The sequence below is a fragment of the Tamandua tetradactyla genome, chromosome 7 (assembly GCF_023851605.1).
Source record: "Tamandua tetradactyla isolate mTamTet1 chromosome 7, mTamTet1.pri, whole genome shotgun sequence".
Classification (NCBI taxonomy): domain Eukaryota; kingdom Metazoa; phylum Chordata; class Mammalia; order Pilosa; family Myrmecophagidae; genus Tamandua; species Tamandua tetradactyla.
Genome location: NC_135333.1, coordinates 148,139,585 through 148,161,131, shown reverse-complemented (window position 1 = coordinate 148,161,131; position 21,547 = coordinate 148,139,585). Strand labels below are relative to the sequence as shown.

The 21,547-nt window shown below is 35.0% G+C and overlaps 1 protein-coding gene across 6 annotated transcripts in view; it reads right to left on the bottom strand.

Moving 5' to 3' along the window:
• Positions 1-21,547, bottom strand: part of SYT1 (synaptotagmin 1) — a 1,262,805-nt gene that overhangs the window by 446,068 nt on the left and 795,190 nt on the right. For all 6 annotated transcript variants that reach the window (XM_077111509.1, XM_077111511.1, XM_077111507.1 and 3 more), the window contains one exon: positions 20,409-20,522. The gene's annotated coding sequence lies outside the window, so the exon portion shown is untranslated. The remainder of the gene's footprint in view (positions 1-20,408; positions 20,523-21,547) is intronic.

Genomic DNA, 21,547 nt, shown 5'->3' with positions numbered 1-21,547 from the left:
GCTTGGCACAGATGCGCCTACCCACCAAGCAATTCACCATGGTTCTATAAAATCTATAAATGGGTTCAGTGTGTATGTACAACCCATTAATTTTATAAACAGCACCAAAAATTACGATATGGAGAAAACTTTTTAGTCTAAGAAAGAGTTCAGAGAGAACGCAAGGCTGAAAGTCAGAGCTTTTCTCATCACAGTTTAAAAGCAAAATTATTTCTCTAAAATTTTCTTGGATAAAAACGTCTGATTTCTGATTTCAAATAGACAATGGCAAATCTTTAATTCTATGCTTCTTTTACATAAAATGATTCCTAAAAAGTGATTCTTCCCTTCTTTATAATTACAAATTAAATTTTATTTTCATGTGAAAAATCCAAAGGAAATAAAATATCTAGGGGTCTACAGTTTTTGAATGTCTGCATTAATTAGCTGTAGTGTTTTTGGCATTGGCTTAGGAAAAACAGACATGATCCTCTATTACAAATTTTCTAAGGAAAAAGAAACCTAGCTTAATGCAGGTACACAGATTTGACTTTGGTATAAGGAAGAGTTTCTATTTCTATAAGATGTTAAGATCGCCTTTCCAGAAAGTCTTTAAAAATTACAAATCTGCCTGGCGTCAGGCATGAACTATTAACTTCTTAAGGTTTCTTTTATTATGTCCTCTTTAAATATTCTTTTAACTTTGATAATTATTCACAATATATTCAAATTCAGTAAACTGAATTTCTCCTAATTCTCATGTCGTTTCTATTCATACATTGTTAAGAATGAATAAAAGTTCGGTCGTTCTGAAGAGAAAGGGTAATGTTATAAACAAGATCATGTTCACAAAATTACTGCACCTTAAAAGTCAAACAAAGATTCTCATAAGACCACTTTAGCTTGTTTTGTTTCAAGAATTTATTCCTTCATATATTGTCAAAGAAGTGCTGTCTCTTGGCATTTGTGTTTCTCTTTGATACCAGTGAGGCTGAGTTGCTGAATGCATGCCACATTTCCCCAATATTAGTTTGATAAAGAACTTTGATGAATGCTTGAATAACTAGAACATGTGACTGTTACTTTGTATTTTCCTTCTTTATTACATTTTCAGAATCAAAAGGAGATAAGCTCTTACATCAGCCTCTGTTATCAGTTTCAAGGAGGCACACACCAAAGATATGTGAACAAAATGAATTTTGACATGTCAATAGGAAATAGACTGTTGTAGGAAAGTTCCAGATAATTAAATTTAAGAAAGAACTTAAATTTTGGATTCCTTATAATACGGTGTGATATGTCAGACACAGATAAGAATGTGCTTAAAAACACAGGCAGATTTCAACTTCCATTGTCTTTTCTATAATAGGACAAAGTAATTACACCGGAGATTATGATTTTTGAGGATAGAGGCCTCTGTTTTTTACTTGCTTCTGGTGAAGTGCCTGGCATATGGGAGATTCTCAGTAAATGAATGAACAGTTGATTCTTATTAAGGTTGTGGGTAATGGCAGCATTCACAGGCCACCTAACATGTTCAGATGCACACGCTTATGTTCAAATTACAACCAATGACCCGGCTACTAGATGTACACTAACTCAGGAACTTATTTAATGGAATTCAGTTTCTTCCAATCTCCTATGAATTTTCTAAGCTCTCCTTCTAATATTTCTGCTTATTTCATTTATGATCCCTTAACAGGTCTGTCTATCTCCCTTTGAGGTTCATACTATCTCTCCGTCTCTTACTGATTTCATTAACTTTCTAGCACAGATCCTCGGTCAAATCTGTTTGTGTCTGACCCTTTCTCTTTTCCTTTCTCAGAAGTCTTTCTCTGGGTTTTGTTTTTCATAGACATTTCCTGATGGCCTTTCTTTGACCTCACATCCCACCTACATTCTCCAGCTAGGTTAGAGGATGCTCAGATGCACTGAGCCCTTTCTTCTCGTATCTAATTCGGCAACCAACCATCACGTAGCAAACGTGTCTCAAATAACTACGTTAATCAAACACTCCCTCCCAAGACGGGTCAAAAGGCCAAATAATTTCTATATCCTATAATAGTGTTTTTTTCTTAAAAGGATAGAGGAGTTGGTAAACAAGAAAATAGTACTTTGCAGACAGGAAAACTGAGATGCTTATGGAATAGTACTATGTGTATTAGTTACATTTCCTCACTGTATTGCCACTTATATCCTTTAGGCCCATAAACCCCAAAATATAAGTGCCTTTTTTATTAAAAAGATTATTCTTTGTATCCTGGCTTACAAGAAAATGATTAATTTCAAAGTTATAAAGACATTTGATGAACTTTCAGACTTTCGTTATACCTATTATTCCATTTCTAAATTTAGAGGTAGTGGAACACATAGGTTAAGAGTCTGCCAGTATAAAAGTGTATCTGCCCATAAAATCTTTATAGCTGTATGACACAGTTTCATGATTGTCCTGATCAAATACTAAGTCCAGGAAATCATAGTTATATATATAGACCTCCATTCATTCTATATTTTGAAGTAGAAATTTTGGATTAAAAAGAAGAAATTTCCTAGAAGTAGAGGAGGGGTAGGTCAGACATAGCCAATAATGTAAAAGTGTGACAGGACTAAGTGACTTCTGAATGTGATTTACTTTCCCAATTAGAAAAAATACAACAAATGCCATTTTCAAAAGGATGCTTACCAGGAATTGCAGAACTTAAGTGCTACACATATTCTTAAAGATGATGTAAGCCAGTTATTTTTAAGGTATCTTCCTCTATGGAATAGTAAACAAATATTGACTGAGTACCTAGGATACAGGACATGCTGTCATATGCACTGTAAGCCCATGAAGAAGAAAAACAGGTGAAGCCCTTGACCTCATGAAAGGCTGGGAGGAAACAGTACATAGGTGTAAGCAAAATAATACAAAACTTTTTTTGGTTAGTGATAAGCTGTATGCATTAAAAGCAGAGTGACTTAAATTTGCATTAATTATGGAGTGATCAGATAGAAATGACTGATTTGGATTGCAGTTAGGGAGCAGCTCTGAACAAATGGCATTTAAACTGAGACCTGAATGATAAGAAATGATCAATCCTGTGAAGATTTAAGGGAAGGACATTCCAGGCAGAATGGACAGCAAATGCAAAAGCCCTGAGGCATTTCAAAGATGAAAAAAGTATGGCTCATGAAGGTAAATGGCTCTTAAATAGATTTGCTGAGTTTACTTTCACAGTCAATATTCTTAAGATTGCTAGGATATTCTAGGCTTTATTTTTACCTAAGATAATTTAAAGTTACTGGAGATGAAATAATTTTGTGTGTGTGTATGCATTTCATCTATGATGAAAAATATCCTCATTATTCCAAAAATATCCAACAGTTGGTATGTTTTTTCTTTTGCTTCCAGGAGCAACAAATTTCCAAGTGATGTTCTAGACTAGATGAATGATTGGTATTTGTAGAGGGAGAGTGAAGATATTTTTAGCAGACAGTGGGTACATTTTTAGTGATATCATCCTGTCCTGTGATTTTAAATACCATTGATAAGCTGATGATTCCTGTAAAAGACATGAATGACCCTTCCCAACATATCCTAGCATTTTCCTTGATGAGAGAAATCTGGCCAAAAGGAATGACTCATACTGGTTTTATTGAATCAAGATAATACCCTTCCATTTTTTTTTTTTTTTTTTAAAGAGAGAGGGAGGAAGGGAAGGAAAGACAGAGAAGGAAGGAAGGATGGGAGGAAGAAAGGGAAACATTTTTTAAACATTTTCTTGTTTTATTATATTTTGTTTGTTTGTTTTTTACATGGGCTGGGGCCGGGAATCGAACCGGGGTCCTCCGGCACGGCAGGCAAGCACTCTTGCCCGCTGAGCCACCGCGGCCCGCCTACCCTTCCATTTTGCAAGGGATGTTCTAGGGATGGATATTTAATGCAGCTCTGGCCAACAACACATTAGAAAAGGCTGTTGCTGGTTTTGCTCCCCAATCAAAAGAGAGAGCTAACTGAAAAAAAAAGCCTCTTTCTGCTGTACACTTTCCTTTTAGCTATCTCCCCTTTCTCTGTTGGCTATTGCCATATGAGGACATGACGTTTGAGTTACTGCACCAATACTGCAAATTTGGTTGATGTTTGAGATACTACAAATCTGGTAGATAGGCCAGGAGACTATTAGACATAGGCAGGCTCCAGAAATCAAACCTGGCTCTCCGGCATGGCAGGCGAGAACTCTGTCACTGAGCCACCGTTGCCCACCCTTGACCTAGGGTTTTAGTATCGTTTATGTGCAGAATCAACTCTGGTACTATCTAGTGCTAGACTTGATAAATAAATGCAATGAAGTAGCTTACAAATGTCAGTAAAATTTTAACAACTTTTGGTAAGGTTCTTTAATGTGCTGTCTCGAACACCTTAATTAATACAAATCTTACTTTGATATCTGCATCCCAGTCTTTTGCTCTGAAATTCAGCCTCCTATAGTTAGCTGCCTACTTGACACCACCGCTTGGAAGTTCAGTGAGAAACTCAGGCTTAATATGTGTAAAACAAAATTTGCGTTCCCCTCCCTTAACTGTTCATATTTAGAGTCTTCTCCATCACAATAAAGGGCTTCACCAGAGTTGTTCAAAGTAATACCTAAAATCATACCTGATTACTTCTCTCTTATTTCCATTTCCAATCCATTAGCAGGGTGTGTGGGTTCTACTTTCAAAAGCCTCTTTACTTCTCACCATTATTCTGTCACCAACGTGATCAAAGCTATAACCCCCTGGCAGCTAACTCACCTGGATTACTGCAATAGCTTTCCACTGGCCCCTTTTCCTCGACATTGACACCCACATATTTTCTTCTCCACTGAAACTAGAAGGGATTTTTAAGACAGTCAATCATTTGATGTCATTCTCTGTCTAAAACCTTCCAGTGGCTTCCCATTACATTAGCAGAAAAGCCAAACTCCTTAGCGTTTCTCACAAGGCCCTGCATGATTTGGCTTCTAATCACCTCTCCAGCTTCATCTCTTCACATGTGCCCTCGGTCACTCTACAGTGGTCTTCTTGTTATTGATTTCGTCCTTCCTTCCATCTGCAATAATCTTCCAGGAGACACCACCAAGGCTCTGCCATTCACTTTCACTTGTTTTTTACACGAAGTCACCTTCTTAATGAGGCTGTCTCTGAACACCTATCTAAATTTCACTCCCATCTATACTTTAAAGTCTTGTTTTTTCCTTAGCACATATCACCAAACGTACTTCACATTTTACATATGTATTTTGCTTATTGTCTGTTTCACTAATATAGTGTAAGCTCCATGACAGCAGGGACTTGGCTTATTTTTTTTTTCATTACTGTTTTCCAGTACCAGGTACAGTGCCTAGCACATTACATGTTCAAGAAATTTTTATTGGATGAATAAATTAATAAAAGACTGAGTGAAGGGTGACCTTCACTCTGACCTCTTCGCTACATAGAATAGTGCTCAGAGCGGTAAATACCAGTAGAATAAATTCACAGCTCATAACCGAAGGCGGAACATTACTCCGTAGCTCATTACCTTTTTCATCTCGCATGATTAGCTTATGGGATGGCATTTCTGAGCCCTTTGTATATATCCAAAGTGCAAAGTAAATAGGATATCAAACAGTTACTAAGTATGGGTAAAGTTTCATAACTCAATAAAGGGAGGTTCGGGTCATTTATAGCCCTGTGGGTATAAGAACTTTATATCCCTTCAGGAATAAGGATATAACTAAACTATCTAACAAGAGGCAAGTAAAATGAGGAGCCTACATCCTTACTGAATCAGCCTGAAGCTTTGTACTTCCTTTTGTTTTTCCATGTTTTGAAAGATTCGAAATAAATTTCTGAGAGGAGCTTATGAGGTTTTCCCCAAAATGTGACCTCATGAGCTTCTCAGCCTTAGAGCAGTCCTTCTATGCTATAGATACATCATTTTACCAAGAAAAACAAAACAAACAAATCATCATTTAGAATAAAAATATGCTTGAATGCCTGTTTCAACTGAAGAGGATACAGATATTAAAATAAATGTTCACCATGCTCAGAAAGGCTCTCTCCATATTTGCCCTGATCATAACATAATACCTTATGAGTATTTGTTGAGGACACTACCTGGTGGATAAACTGGCCCTAAAGAGAGCTCTAAAAATGTGGTAATAAAATATTTTGAACAGCAGCATTTCTGAAATAAGTATGTATCCATCCTTCCAAGGTGACCACAGTGAAGGATAAAAGTCACTGGGATATAAATTTCTGTACATGAGCTTCTTTCTTTTTTTAAAGGGGTTTTATTATTTCACGATCATTCTTCATAAAATGTTAGTATTTCTCAATTTGCCATTGTGACAATTTTTAAATTAAAAATATTAGAAACATGAAGGCAGTTTTCCACCTATTTTCAAAAACCAAAAATGCTGATGGCATGATTAGAAAGAAGGAAGATATGTATCTAATCCTTCACGTGTATATGGAAACCCACTCATCGCAGGCCAGAATCCTAATACAAAGAGACATATAAACAGATATATATCTGTTTCACAAGCTAAATTGCAGTATCCATCTGGAAAAAATGGATAATTCATATTCCACAAGCTAAAATATGTTGTTTCAGGACATAAAAAGGCTTTCATACTGTGGAAAGAGTAACTTTTCCACTGTCAAGAGAAATCTGAATTTCATCATATATAAACAAGACTCACTCAAAAAGGGAAACCAAATAACTTTATTCTACTATACAGATATATTTATTAGTCAATAAATTTAATTTTAATTTCTGAACAATAATATGTAGAAGTAATTTTCAGTTACTACAATGTGTGAGATAAAAGCTTGCAAAAATTAGAGAAACCATGAAAGACAGTGTCATTACTATTACATTAAAAAATGAAAAAAATACTATTAATAAAAATAATTTTGGGGGAAACATATAGTAGATTCCTTTAAAGTGACATATTCTCCATGGCATCAGAAATATAAAGTAAATGGTATATTAAAAATATACAGAGGAAAACTGGAATAAATGTTTGAAAGCAATATAAATTCAGCTTTGTGATGAATACAAAAGATTACTTTTTTATAAGGTCAGGAATATACACATAAATCATCTTTCCTGCTCAACAGAGACATTTCTTTCTGTAGAAAAACACAAACTGTTGGAATTTTTATTTGATGTTCTTGTCTATTTAGAGCAAACTGGTGAGAAATATTATCTTGTATGTCTATAGCATAATGAACACCTCAGAAAGCTAGAAAAGTACTGTGCATTAAGCTACGTGAAAATCATACACTGGTTTAAACTAAGATATATGTAATTTTCCTCCTTTCTGTTTTAACTTTTCTCCTTCCTTCAAATGGTTTTATAAAGAGGACAAGAACGTTGTTAAATAAAAATAGAATAATGCAAATTTTCCTAACAACAGGGAATTTTTATTGGAGGAATACTTTTTGAAATTATTTCCTTTGATAACTTCAGTAGATTCTGCAAGGAGAATATTTTACATCTATAATAATCTTGGAGCATATGGACCTTAAATCTGTTTATAAAGTTTTATTCAAGAGACCTTATTGTAAAACTGATAAAACAATTTCCTTACATTTATACTTAGAAATTAACCAGCAATAGATTAAAAACTATTTCTATACTTAAAGTCACCTACTTGGGATGTGCCCATTAGCAGGAAGGGTTTGTGAAGGGTGGTGAGCAAGGAGCATCGAAAGGGTGCCTCTACTCTGTCTCTGGAGGAATGCTTCCTTGGATGCAATCATTATGTGCTTCTTTTTACTCCTTTATCATGTCAAAACAACCATTAAACTCTAAGGATTACATCTGGTCATTCTCTATACTCAGTTTCCATCTTATCTGGGAGCAATGATGGAAAGTGGAATTTTTTCTGAAATATAATTTTTCCTGACTTTCCCTTGCTCATTCAGAGTGTAATAACAAAAATAAAATAACATATTACCTAGAAAATCGTGATATTGTGCTCATGTGTCAGAAAGCTTTCAGGTTGATTACATGAAGATTTGCAAGTACAGTTTCAATACTAACCTATAAATATGCGAGAGTTTGGAAGTATTACAAAAATGTACTTAGTCCTGCAGGGGACTTCCAGGGAAGCTGGTGGAGTAGGGGGATGCAATGCTCATTTTTTCTTTAAAAGTAGCTAGTGAATGCGCAGAAACTTTCTGAGATATCTGTTCTGGGGCTACAGAGGCCAGGGGAGCACTGTATAGCAGCCAGGGTAGGGCAGGATGAAGAGGCTAAGCACTGCAATAAAAAGTGTGAATAAATTGCTCAGAGCTGACTGTCAAAACCAACCCCCCAGTCTCAAGGCTAGCCATGTGGGGTCCAGTTCCTAGCTGGCTCCTGCAGACAGAGAAGAATGTGAAAGTGGGGGGCAAGGTCAAGTAATGATCATGGCTCTTGATTGGAGAGTTTAGATCAGCTGGGTCCTGACTCTTTCGGCCCATCCTGGACAGGGAGGGCTGCACCATTGTTTCAAACCTGCCTGCTAAAGGGGTGAAGGCAGTGGGACTTCAAAGAAGCAAGGCCAACTTACGGCTGTAGGGAGAGGTTCCTGAAGGGCACTATCTGCTGGGAAAACGAGGAAAGTGAAACTTTTGGTGTCTTCCCTGACCCTCTCCCCAGAACTCATTAAAATCAATTTGTGCCCCCTTCATGGATCCCTGGTCCTGTTTTGGCTGGGAAATACTTGGAAAGTTCACATTGGAAAGACCCTCCTTCCAGACTTTACCTTCTAGGCAAAAGTAACTAGAGGCAATGAAAGGAGAGTTAAGAAAAAAAAAAAAAAATATATATATATATACATATATGAATATATATAAAAAATATATATATACATATATATATGAGACTGGGGGTTTGGTTTTGACAGTCAGCTCTGAGCAATTTATTCATTTTTTATTGCAGTGCTTAAATATATATATATATATATAGGCAAAACCAAACCAAACAGAACAATCAAGATTCTTGGAGAAGAAATGGAGGAAAGGAAGATTTCCCTTGAGGGTGAACAATGAAGCAAACAGGGTAATCTTAAAAATTGTACATTCCCAGGGCAAGAATCAGGTGAAGAAGAGCTGGAATAAACTGACCCATCAAGGCAATTTTAAAGGACTACAAAAAATTGAACCAAGTGTCAAGAAGAGTCTCAACCCAAAGTCAATCAACAACAAAAGTACAGGGAAGAGAAAGAAGGTGACTTTAGAGTAAACTCATTAAGACAATCAGATACCTAGACATCAACAAAAAAATTACAAGCCATACTAAGAAACAGGAAGATATGGCCAAGGAAAAGGAACAAATTAAAACTTTGGAGAATTTGGAAAATCTAATCAAAGATATTCAAACAAATCTAAAAAATTCAAGGAGATGATGGAAAATATGACTAAAGAGATAAGGATATTAAGAAGATACTCTACAAGCATATATAAGAAGTTCAGAAAAATCCATAACAAAGCTACTAGAACTAATAAATGAGTTCAACAAATTGGTTGGATACAGGATCAACATGCAAAAATCAGTAATGTTTCTATACACAAGTAATGAGCAATGTAAGGAGGAAATCAAGAAAAAAATCCATTTACAATAACAACTTGTAATTTGTTATTGTAATTTGAAAGAATCAAATATATAGGAATAAATTTAACCAAGACTATAAAGGACTTGTACACAGGAAACTACAAACTATTGCTAAAAGAAATCAAAGAAGACCTAAATAAATGGAAAGAAGTTCCATATTCATGGATTGTAGGACTAAGTATTATTAAGATGCCTATTCTATCCAAACTGATTTCAGATACAACCCAATTCCAATAAAAATTTCAACAGTCTACATTTCAGAAATTGAAAAGATAATCATCACATTTGTTTGGAAGGGCAAAGAGTCCCCAAATAGCCAAAAATATCTAGAAAAAAAAAAAAGAATGAATTTGGAGAACTCACACTTGCTGACTTTAAAGCTTATTACAAAGCTACAGTGGCCAAAATAACATGTACTGGCAAAAAGATAGCTATATTGACCAATGGATTTGAATTGAGAATTCAGAAATAGACCTCACGTCTATGGCCAGCTGCTATACAACAAGGCTACCAAGTCCATTCAACTGGGAAAGGATAGTATTTCAACAAACAGTGCTGAGAGAACTGGATATCCATATTCAAAAGAATGAAAGAAGACCCCCAGCTCACACCTTATACAACAATTAACTCAAAATGGAACAAAGATCTAGATATAAGAACCAGTACCATAAAAATTTTAGAAGAAAATGCAGGGAAGCGTCTTCAAGATCTTGTGGTAGAAGGTGGTTTTTTAGATCTGACACCCAAAGCACAAACAATGAAAGGATGCTGGTATATAGCCAGAAAAACTGAAAGCAGGGACTTGAACACGCATTTGCATACTGATGTTCACAGCAGCATTATTCTCAATTGCCAAAGATGGAAGCAATCCAAGTGTTCATCAACCAATGAATGAATAAACAAAATATGGTATATACATATCATGGAATATTATTCAGCTGTAAGAAGGAGTACAGTCCTGATGCACGCAAAACATGCATGAATTATGTTGAGTGAAATAAGCCAGAAATAAAAGGACAAAGAGTATGATCTCACTGATATGAACTAATTATAATAAACCAGCTAAGGGAGTCAGAATCTAGAATATAGGTAATCAGGGGGATCGAATGGGGGTGGTGAAAGGGGAGCCTATACTTAATTTGTGCAGAATTTCTATTTAGGTTGATTGTTGTTTGAAAATGGACAGTGGTGATACCAGTACTTTATTGTTAGTGTAATTAACAGTATGGAATTATGTTGTTAAATGTTGTGAAAAGGGAAATTTTAGGTCATGTATATTACTAGAAGGAAAATTGGAATATAAAACATGGGAGTGTATAACACAGTGAACCCTGTGGGTATGGTGAACTGTGGTTAATAATACAGATATCAGAATGTTCTTTCATGAATTATATAATAAATTTACAACACTTTTATAGGGTGTTTATAATAAGGTGGTGTATGGGAAAAATATTCAATGTAAACTATGGACTATCGTAAATAGTAATATTTCAATATTCTTTCATTCATTGTTACAAAGATATCATACTAATGCAAAGTGTCAATAATAGATTGGTATAGGGGAATGCTGTATTTTTTACATGACTTTTCTATAAACCTTCATCTCCCTAATTAAAAATACAATAATAATAATTAAAAAGAAAGCTAAGTGAAAGAAACCATACACAAAGTACTACATATTGTATGATTACATATACTTAAAATGTAAATATAAGTACATTTATAGAGATAATTAGATTAGTGTTTTTGTAGGGCTGGGGAGAAATAGAGGGCTTGAGAGGAGACTGCTAAGGGGTATGGGGAGCTTCTTTTTGGAGTTATAAAAATGTTCTCAAATTGATTGTGGCCCTGAGTGCACAATTGTGATTACACTAAAGGCCAGTGATTGTACATGTTTTATGGATAGTATGGTGTGTGATATATCTCAATAAAACTGCTTTTAAAAATCTACTCTATCTCACCCATCACTCTACAATTTAAGCAGCTTCTCTCTCTTTGGTCCTCACTATGCAATGTTTCTTATGGTGATATATATTTATTTTTAATGTACATTTAAGTCTATTTTCTCATTTTAACATTTTGAAAATTTATTTATTCTTATCTTATAAGGTTAAGTTGCAAACCTTAAATAACTTTGGTTTTATTGCTATTCTACCTCTCTTTTAATACCTGACATTCTTTTTCAGTTGTGGGAATTAAATTTGAACTCAGGTCTCCAACAAGTAATCATCCCCAGGATCATTCTTGTTATGTTTCTGTTTGAATATCCTGGAATAATGCCTGTTTTTAATAGTAGCATATTGCCAACTAACAACAGTTACGAACCAAAAACCCCATCTAATTTTCATTGTACAGTAAATTTTCATTGACTTTAGACAGTTTGTTTCTTCCGGGAATGTACCCTTCTTGTTTTGCTTTGTTAATGTTGCCAGAATGCAATATATGAGAAATGGAGCAGCTTTTAAAAAGGGAATTTATTAAGTTACAAGTGTATAGTTCTAAGTCATAAAGATGTCCAAACTAAGGCATCCAGAGAAAGATACCTTGACTCAAGAAATGCTAATGTCTGTCACATGGGAAGGCATGTGGCTGGTGTCTCCTGGTCCTTGTTCTTGGTTCCATTGCTTCCAGCTTCTGATGCCAGTAGTTTCCTTTCTAAGTGTCTGTGGACTTTCATTTAGCTCCTCTGGGAAACAACTCTGGGTTCTGGTTTGCTTAGTGTCTTATAGGAAGACACATGGCAACCAGCACACCTTCTAATATGTTTTCTATGAAATTGCATCCTTTATTATTTCCTAATATGTGGTCATCTTAGTAAATAGATACATTAGCTTCAAGAACTAAATAGAATAGGACTAATATATTGGTAATATGCCATTTTATGGCTGGGATGCCCTGAATTTTTAATTTCCTTGATAAATTCAGTCCAGGGTATAAGAAACCATTAGAAGTAGCCATGAAATTATATGAATGTCTGCAATTTCTTGTGAATGGTCTATCTTATCTAAGACACATATAAATTTCTCAGTCTTAGTAGGTCTGTTTTTTTCAGTCCTGGGTAAAGAAACACTTTTGCTAAGGTACTTACTAAGTGGAAGGGCCATCGCTATGCTAGGATTCTCTAGCAAATTTCTCCACTTCACAGAACTAGTTTTCAAATTTAGATGCTATTTATGACCATTAGCTGGTTTTGGCAGGAACTTACTCCAATTATTCCAGCCTTTTTCAGGATCCTTTGCTCAATTATCTTACATTTACTAAATATGATTGGCCCAAAGGTGGTACAAAAGTTTAGCCTATAAATATTTCACACTACTGCAGAGTATTAGAACAGGATAGACTCACATCCTAGGATAGAAAGTGCATTTAAAAAAGCAACACGTTACATCTAATGAAATCCAGGCACTGAAAGAATGATCTTAGGAGAAAACAAAGATTTCACAGCTGAAATTGCTGTTAAGAAGAATGGCAGTGTTATGGTTCAGTTAACTGCCACTTAACCAACTGTCAGGGCACCTTCCTGACACCAATACAATTTCAAACATTTGATAAACAGGATATTCAGCCATTAATTTGGTCGTTAACAAAATTCCATTGATAGCAATACATTTTTAGTTTAGTGACTCCAAGAATCCAAAGTTTTTAAGGCATAAACATTTACAACCAGGTTTTTATCATAATGCAGAGAACATATATTTTGTTACTCAAAATCTGGTGAAATTCTATGATCATCATTTTCCAAAAAGAGGCATTTATTTTGCTCCCATTCTTAGAAAAATAATTTATATAAATATGGAATTCGAGCTTGCTATTTTCCTTCAACAATTGGAGCTATTTTTCCATTGTCATCTTGTCTCCATTTTAGTGGATGAGGTATCTATTACCTGTTTGACCTTGCTTATTCATCCATTGTCTGACTGTTCTCTATGGATAGTATTTAAGATCTCTTCATTGTTCTAAGAGTTCTGTGGCTATGTTACAAAGTCCATGTCTGATTTTTATTTATTTGATTTGTGAATGGGTGTGATCTTCATATGAGTATTTGTGTCTTTTTTCAAATCTGGAAAGTGCTCAGTTAGGAACTCACAATTCTATCCTTCTGGAATTCTTAGTAGACCTTGAGTGACCTTCTATTATTCAATGTCTCTTAACTTCTCCTTCATATTTTCTATCTCTTTAACACTTTGTGCTTCATTTCAGAAAAAAAAAATTTCAGACATAATTTACAGTACATTAGTATGCTTTTAGCCTGTTTCTCTTCTCCTAAAAGTTTTCATTAAATTTTTAAAATTTGAAAACTATTTTATCTTTTCTGTGGGCATTATTTGATTCTTTTTATAACCTGCTGATTTGTTTTCATAGTATCCTATTGTTCATTATGATTTCTATTTCTTGTTTTTTTTCTTTTCAATCATTTTAAATAGAGTTTATAGTTTCTTTCAGCTTGTCTCAAATTCTTAGGATTCTAATACCCCTGTTGTGGTGCCTGCTTATTCTTTCTTATGCTGCATAATTCTCATGTGTGGTTTTATCATTTTTTTTGTGTGTGTGTACTTATCTTGTGGGGAGAGTGCTTTTACTTCCGAAGATGTCCTGTGTGCCCTGGCTGTGACATGGTTGTATACAAAATCACAGGTTTCTGCTAGTTTATAAAAATTACACATTGGGGGATTCACACACTTTGAAGAATATAAATTCAAGTGCCACACTATATTCATGTCAAAGACATAGAGTTTTGATGTGCCACAGTAAAACTCTATTTTTTCTCCATTTTCTCCAGATTCCCAGGCAGACAAGCGTCTAGTCACTTCCATGAATCATTTTGATAGTTAGGTTCAGATGTCAACTTGGCCAGGTGATGGTGCCCAGTTGTTCTGTTGCTGTGGACTTAAATCATCAGCATGTGAATTTCGTCTATGGCTGATTGCATCTGCAGATGGCTAAGGGGAGTGTCTTCCCAATGAGTGACATTAATTAGCTGGAGGCTTAAAAAGGAGAAGTCAGAAGAGAGAGAAAGCACTCAGAGCTGACATAGACCTAGATGTTTGGAGATAAAGAAAGAAAATGCTCTGGGGAAAGCTGTTTGAATCCAGAAGCTGGGAGAAAGGCCCAGCAGACATCACCATGTGCCTTCCCATGTGACAGATGAACCCAGGAAAAAGCTACCTGCCTTTCCTCTGAGGAACTATAAATTTGTAACACCATTTCTGGTGTATTGTAGTCCAGCAACTTCAGCAAACTAAAGCTATCAGTGAAGGCAGTTTTATTGCTGCTTCACCAAAGAAGAAGCTACATTTCCAGGGTCCTGAATGTATACAAGATTTTCAAGTCTCTAGCTTGCTTGGCCATAGGTCAGTTAGCCATTTGATGCTTGGTAAGGGACCAGTCCCTTCCTGTTGTGCATCACATCAGCTCTGAGTGTTTCTACTTTGGCTGTGAGTTCCCCTTCCTTTCTAGTCCTTTCAGGTGGTCTGTTCTTTATATCTACCTGAGCTGTGCATTTAGACATATTTTAAATGATTTTACTGTTAAGATATGCATATAATTGGGAGGTGGTGAGTACCTCAGTCCTCCAGAATTGTTGATATGAAACAAATTGGTAATTGGTCGTTAATCTAGATACATACATTGAAGTTGAACAATGTTTAAACGGATCAATGTGAGTTTTGTAATGTTAGGAATCTGACAGATTTCCAGAATTTATCGCTAAGCACTTAAAACAAATTATTGTCATCATATTTACTTATTTACTCCCTCTTATTCTTATTGGGTTTTTAAAAATACTCTTTCATTTATTTTATGTGTCTTTTGCTTTAACTCTACTTCTCTTCAGGAAAATACCAAGTTATTTTTCTGTGTTTATGTGAACTTTATTATTCTACTGGGTATTTATGTTCAAGGTTTGGCTAACTGTGCACTATTTAGGGGTTAAATGCATTTTATTTTAAAATAGCAATTTTCAAATATTTTCAAGCAAAAACTGAACTAACACCAAATAAATAATGAACTACAACAAATAAATTTTGGTTTTTATTATAGTAAAACAATTGCTCTTTAGGTTAAATGGAAGTGATGGGGTTCAACTTAGGGTTACCTTAGACCTCCTTGAGGAAAAGAGAGGAAAAATATGACAGAACCCCCCTAATTTGGGCCTTATTTTCTGGGTGATACCTACTTCTGCTTCTCTATCTGTGAGCACAGATGCCTCCTATTCTGTCCACCCATCAAAATTTAATTAAGAGAAAACAAAGAGAAACAGTGAAGTATAAAATATTAAAATTCAAATAGAATAAAATATGCTTTGCAGAGTAGTGTCTGGACTAAAAATAGCAAAATTAGTACAGTGCCTAATAGACAGAAGGTTTCAATAAATATTTGGTAAATTAAGTGAAAAATTACATGTGTTAATGCAGCCAACTGGTAAGTTGGGCGCACTTGAAAATTTGATGCTGACAGTTTTGACGAAGAGAGGGCAAAATTCCTTAAGGTGAAATTTGATAAAGTGTTTAGCTGGTAGATTGAGCAATTTAGAGAAAGGGACTTTGGTAGATGTCCATGAAACTCATCCTGCGGACTTGTGCCTAGGTTAGGGCTCAGCTCAGCATCCTATACTCAATATGAAGGAGAGGGTGTCAATCAAAGTAGTGATGTAAGACAAACATGGAAGCATGGCTGAAGGTCAGGTGTAAGTCCATTCAGTAGCTGGGAATTGGATCTTAGTTGGAGACTGCATGGTCTGCACAAAGGCATTTAAATTTTTAAAAACAACACCAACAAAAATAAAACAATCACCATAGTTCTGATCAAACAAAACATTTTGGTAGGCTGAATTTGGCTCTCGTTAGTATGGTACCTCCCATAAGGATAAGCAGTGCAGAGACCGCTGCTAAACTGCCTAAGTAAATTGAAAGTACATAAACTTAAAGAAGTGAAGGTTCTACTGATTCATATCCCTCCCCTTCTCATTTCTTGCACAAAATTGTTGAAGTTCATATGCACATTTTTTTACTACCAAATCCACTTTAACTTTTATAAGTATAATTTTATTATTTTTATACTTCTAAACTTGTTCACTATAAATGCAAAATCTGATTGATTCATTCCAAACATTTTAAAGAGCCACCTTCTATGACATTTATCACAGTCACTGTCAAAGAGCCAGTCCATGCCTGTACCTTCTCACTGCCTCATGACAACATTATTTTAGATTTTCCTGATAGGGGTTAGGCTTTTACCCTTTAGACAAACCTTTCTTTTACCAACTCTAATTTTTATAGGTTCATTCTTCTTCATAGTAACCTATAACTAACCTTTTTTTTTGCATAGGCAGGCACCAAGAACCAAACTTGGGTCTCTGGCATGGCAGGCAAAAATTCTGCCACTGAGCCACCGTTGCATCGCCCCAAGTAACTCTTAAATAACATTTAAATCAAGAATTAACCCCAAGGTCTTTTATTAGCCAAAAGAAACTTTAAAAATACAGTCTAACATATTCTCCTCCAGCCAATCTAACAAATATGTATGCGAACTTATTACCCAATTTTCTCTTCATTCCATTCAATCATATAATGAATATATGCTGATTTTCTTTGATTAAATATTTCCTCTACTCATACGCTTTCTAAATGGACTTGTATCTTCTCTTTTCAAGAGAACTGAATGCACTTTTCCCCCTGAATTATAAATATCAGTATTACTGAGCATCCTCTGTATTTCATAGGTAGTTTAATAATGCCTGGCTACCAGTACTGTAGGCCACTCTTAGCTCTCCCCAAAATCTGTTCTCTCTTTCTGTTTCTCCTTTTACTGTTCTTCGGGAAATACTGTTCATATTATAACCCTACTTTCTCTATGCTTCCCTCCCCAGTTCAGATTTATCTTAGAACATCAGACTCTAAGGGATACACACACATTTTTCTATTGCCCCCATTTTGTACTTCCCATCCAAACTCTTGCCTCATTATGTTAGAAAAATGGCCTACCTTCTCTTTTAAATTTTCATCTACTTATAATCAAACTTGCTTTTCTTTGGCATTGAAATTCATTTTGTCTAATAGGTTTAATTTTTGGAATCGCATACTATTGTTTTTTCCTATTTTTCACTTCAGAGCACTAGTTTTACAAATTGTATGAGTTGATAACAATTTGGTGGATTTTTAAAATTGAGTCTTGGGATTCAACATCATTTACAGCATTGTTTCTGTGGGAAAATTTGTTTTGAGTCCAAAATATTCAACTTATAAATGAAACCTTTAAAACACAACACAACTGTAAGTTAGTGCCTGCCTGTACTATGAATGTGATCTTGAAAATCAAGAGTTTTTTTGGTTTATAAAAGGAATCTTATGGATTTGGAAACCAGTTTGAATTATTCCCATCTTTTCAGAACATGCTTATATCATACAGTAAGATAATCTGCAAAACCTAAAGACTGCCATTGTTTTCCTTTTAGGCCCTTGTTTCAGTCAGGAGTCTGCCCTGTAAGAAGCAAGAATTAATTTTATGGATCACACCGTCTCTGTAGTTGTCCTACTAGAACTAATTTTGTTTTTGTTGCTCTCTTCCTGTGCCTTAGGTAATCACAACATTCTGTCTCTTCATGGTTCAAAGAACAGTTCTTTGTCCTCAACTCTCGTTAAGCGCATATTTACTTTAATATCTGACATATTTTGCACTAATTTGCACTAAAAATAAAGTGATAAGAAAATTCTCTTAAGGGTGGATAATACAGAAATGTTCACTTCTGAAAAAACGGGAAACACTTCACCTAAAGATTTAACACAGATGCTCCAATATATTATCCTTTGAAAGCTAGGCTGCCCTAAGAGTTTTCCAAAAGTACAGGTTTGGTACTTTTTATATCTATCAAATGTTAAAAGATAGACTTGCTACTTAGAAAGATTTGTGAAACTAAGGATTCAAATGTGAAATAATTAATTGTACAAATTATGCATGTAATATCTTTTACTATTATAGAGAGCGTTATTTTGAAACTTTGCAAGTTTTTTCACAAGCTAAATTACTGCACATTTCTATCCTTGAGGGTCTTAATACTAAACATTTCATTTTTAATTTCAAAATATTTGACTCATGAAAAACAACAAAAAAATGAACATTCAGAAATAATTTTTGAGGTCCCATGAAATGTAAATATGTAGGAAAAAATTGAAATCCAAATTTAATTTGCTTTCCATGTTTTTATTTTTTATTATCAATTGTACGTCAATAGTTTTAAAATGTTTTGCTATCAGCTGTTTCCTGGCTCTCATACTAAACAGTAATAGTTCTTAAAATATAGAGTGCCTTATAATTACTTGAAATGCATAATTAAAAATGCTAATTCTTGGGCCAACCCACAAAGCCATAAGTAAATCTGGCATGAAACCCACTTCTGTAGGTTTGCTTCAGCCCATCTTTTGAGATGTTTCTCAAAATAACTGTAAAGTAGAAGAGAAAATTGTTCCTTAAAGACATCAAAGTAAAAGAGAACAAAATAGAAATGTTCTGAGAGGTATCATAATCATCACATACCAACACATGCCCTTCATTATAAAATGATTGAGATAACCATTCTACATTAATACTGTGGCAATTATTTCCCAGGAAATGGAAGTGCTTTGATTCTGGCTATCTGCGTTTTCTGAACCACTTCTTTGAACAATCTCTGTTAAAAATGATCATATTTTGAAAAAATCTTACAGCAATAACAACTGAAATCCTACATTCATACTCTAAGAGAGAGAGAGAGGATAAACTTCTAGTATTTAAATAGTTCAGCCCCTAAAAGGTGAAGAACTTGTATAATAAACCTACTGGAAAGATTCTTTTAAATAAATAAGTGAACTTATAGGAGTGCATAGTTGATTGATTGATTTATTTATTTTCTAATATTGATGACCCACTGTTATCATCTGACTTCCTCAGAAAAAAATGTAAGATTCAAGTAGCGAAATAAAGTCTACAAGACACAGCCTCACACAGTAACCTTATTTCTCCAGAATGCAATGGGAGTAATGTGAGAAGTGGATTTTTAGAAATCCAAACCTCCAGTCACATGAGGCAACAAAAGAAAAAAAAATCTGTAAGAAATTCAGTCACCTCTATTGGGTCATAGAAACTATGTTTGTGCCTAGTAAAAGTATGTTAGCAATGACTTAGACCAAAGAAGGAAATTGATTGGTTAATGAAGAGTCTAAGAGTGATAATTGAATTTGATGGAATTCATTAGTTAAGACATTCAAGCAGATACTTTACAACCCCAATTATGTACTCTAACATATGTAACAATCACATTGTGACATATATACTGAATTGTTGAGGGATACATGAATGAATAAGATATAGCACAGCATAAAGAAATGTCAGCCTGAGACAAATTCTGCTCTCCTCTCCCACCTCCCATCCATGCTCATGCTAAAATATCATCTGTACAGCAGGGCGCAAAAGCACAGAGGCAGATGCCATGGCATATTCTTTAAGAATGCAAGGCTGCTCAAGATCATCTACAGATAATGACCCATGACAACTTTGGATCTGATGAAATACAAAATGCGAGTGTAAGAAGGCAAAAATGTACACATGTGGCCAGTGATTCCTAGACTGACCAGCACTTCAAAAACATCAGTACTAGTAATGGTTTCAAAGAATATGGCAAAATATAGGAATTCCTTTAATATCATGAAACCATTTTAAAAAGTAAGAATTACATTTCTTAGATTTTCTGCCCAGATGCTTCTTGCCACATATCACAAGATATAGATGGGGAAAGATGGTTGATTAACCCCAGAAAAATCTATCAAAAATTAGTTCTAAATACCGTAGTTAGATTGATCCGAAGCAATATCCGGGAATGAAGCAACTGCCAAGTGAATGGTTTTCCTATCTGGTTCTAGATGTTTGTCGATCCAAGCTCTTGCTAGTTTTTGTTTACCTTGAAGGAGAGAGAATAATAGAGAGAAACTCCATTAAAATGTTGGCCTGCAACTCTGCATTTGCCTTTATTATTGACTAGGTATAGACTTCTGCTTATGCAGTCCATTCATTATTCACTACCATCTCCGGCTTCCTCAGTTCCAGGTTGTGTTAGGGCTCCAGGCTAAGAACCAATAGGTGTGAATCATGCTGGCATTAAGAAAAAAAATTCCAGAAGAATAAACGTTTCTAAAGAAGCAAACTTTTTTTTTTTCATATTTCCTTTGACATCTTCTGTTCAATGGCATTGGTCTATAGAGGAGAAATAGCTTGTGCTGCCACAGAAGGTACCCAGTGGAATTACTAACAGCAGGGAATTATCTCTAAGCAATTCACACTTTGTTTTGCTAACAAGACTCCTTGTTAGGATACTGGAGTGCTATCCTTCTCTGGCAATGTTTCCCCACCTTTGTAGAATTATTGAAAAGCTAACTGAGTCTATTTTGATTTGTGAATCTCTTTGTAAGCAACAGCAGCTGCAGCCGTGCTAATAAAAAAGGAAAGACATTGCTATTTACCTAGGAAGGGCATTGAAATACAGCCCATACAGAGGCATCTGAGTTGTAGGAGAGATCTGTCCTAGGTTTTAATCATTTCCTTTTCCTTCTTGCTTCCTTCATCCTTTCCTCCTCCTCCCCTCTCCTTGCTTACTTTCTTCCTCCCCCTTCTCTTATTTCCCATTCTTTTCTCTTTTTATTCTTTGTTTTCTTTAATGCACTCCCTACTACATTAGATTATTCTTTTTTAGAGCTGATAAACAGAATTTTTCTCTCTCTCATATTTCCATGAACCAACATTCTATCCTATCTTTGAGTTTCTGAAGCAATGATTTTAGAATATAAAACCTTGAGAAACTGAGTAAGGAAAGTAGCATAATTCTTTCACAAACATAGAGACACAGGTAGAATTTGAGTTAGCTAAATCCTGTGCTTCCAATTTAGAAAGAGATGTTGCAGATTCCACTGGCTCTGATACTATCAGACC